The sequence below is a fragment of the Chrysochloris asiatica genome, unplaced genomic scaffold (genome assembly GCF_000296735.1).
Source record: "Chrysochloris asiatica unplaced genomic scaffold, ChrAsi1.0 scaffold00444, whole genome shotgun sequence".
Taxonomy (NCBI): domain Eukaryota; kingdom Metazoa; phylum Chordata; class Mammalia; order Afrosoricida; family Chrysochloridae; genus Chrysochloris; species Chrysochloris asiatica.
This window is the reverse complement of record NW_006408962.1, coordinates 191986-193901: the sequence shown is the minus strand read 5'-3', so window position 1 is coordinate 193901 and position 1916 is coordinate 191986.

The following is a 1916-nucleotide window of genomic DNA, read 5'->3' as shown; positions in this document are numbered from 1 at the left end:
ATTGATACTTGATTTAAAGACTTCTAGGGGGAAGAATTTTTTTGATGACCTAATCAATTTCCTCTTTTGCTATAAGTCTGTTCAAGTTTTCTACTTAAACTCTATGTAAGTTTATGTAAGTCATGTTGTTCTAAAAATGTTTCCATTTCCTCTAGATTTTCAAATTTATTGTAGTACAACTCTTCATAGTATTCTTTTATTATCCTTTTTCTTTCCATTGGTTCTGTTGTGATGTCACTCATGTGGTTTCTTATGTGTGCTATTTTTGTTTTCTTCCTCTTTGCTTTTGGTAGATTTGCCAATGGTTTGTCAATTGTACTAATCCTTTCAAAGAATCAGCTTCTTGTCTTGCTGATTCTATCATTTCTCTCTTTTCTGTCTCATTTATTTCTGCTCTAATCTTTATTATTTCTTTTCTTATGGTAATTGTAAGTTTCTTTGCTGGGCTTTTTCTAATTGTTGGAGATGTGTTAATGAATTGGTTTTGGTTCTTTCTTCTTTTTGTATGTGTGCTTTTATTGCTAAAAATTGTCCTCTCAACACTGTTTTAAATGTGTCATTAAGTTTTTGATATGGTGTGTGTCCATGCTCATTTGTTTCTATGAATATTTAAATTTCATTTTTTATTTGTTGTATTACTCAGTAGCTTTTAAGCAGGGTGTTATTCAGGTTCCACATATTTGACTTTATTTCCGTGATATTTCTATTGTTAATTTCTAATTTTATAGCATTGTGATGTGAGAAGATGCTTTGTAGTATTGGATGTTTAAAATTTATGGAGACTTGCTTTGTGGCCTAACACATGGTCTATTATGAAGTATATTCCATGTGCACTGGAAAACAATATGTACTGTTCTGTTGTTTAGCTGAATGCTAAGTACAAATCTATGATGTGAAGTTGGTTAATTCTGTTGTTTAGTTCGTCTGTGTCTTTGTTGAGTTTTTCTCTGGTTGTTCTGTCCTTTTTTGAATGTGATGTACTTAAATCTCCCACTATTATTGTAGAGCTGTCTATTTCGTTCTTCAATTCTATTAGGGTTTTCTTTACGTATTTTTGGGCTCTTTTGTTGTGCCCAAAGGTATCTATTATGGTTATGTCCTCCTGTTCAATTGACCCTTTAATTATGAGATAATATCCTTCTTTGTCTCTTATGCTCGTGTTTGCCTTAAAGTTTATTTTATCAGAGATTAGTATTGCCACTCCTGCTCATTTTTAAAGTTTTCCTAATCCTCTGGTAGCGTAGTGGTTACAAATCGGGCTGCAAACCCCAGGGACAGCAGTTCAAACCTACCAGCTGTTCTGTGGGAGAAAGATGAGGGTTTCTGCTCCTGTAAAGATTCACAGCCTAGGACATCCTGTACATGACCACTATGAGTTGGAACTGACTCCATGGCACACAAACAGCAACAACAAATCTGCTTGGATTTTCCTTTTCTTGATATATTATGGAGAAGTAAGGAGTTTCTTTGAAGTTACCCTATATTTTATTAATTTCTTCTTCCTTTTAAAACAGTCTGTTTTATCCTGAAATCTACCTTGCCTCTTTACCACCTGGATCTCTGTTACTATACTTTTGCATTGTAGTTGTCCTGATTATAGACTGACTTCCTACATCTTCTGATTTCATTGTTGTAGTTTTGTTCTGCTCTGGACTTTTCCATCTCTGGATTGAGTTCTGGGTTGTATTGTCATGTATATTAATTCCTGGTTGTTGTTTACTTTTGTTGGTTCTCACTGTAAAGAACTCCCTTTAGTATGTTTTGAAGTGCTGGATTGGATTTTACAAAACCCTTAATTTCTGTTTATCCTGAAATATTCTGAATCTGCCATCACATTTGATTGACAGCTTTGCTGGATATATGATTCTTGGTTGGCAGGTTTTTTTTCTCTTTCAGAGTTTATATAGGTCTCCCCA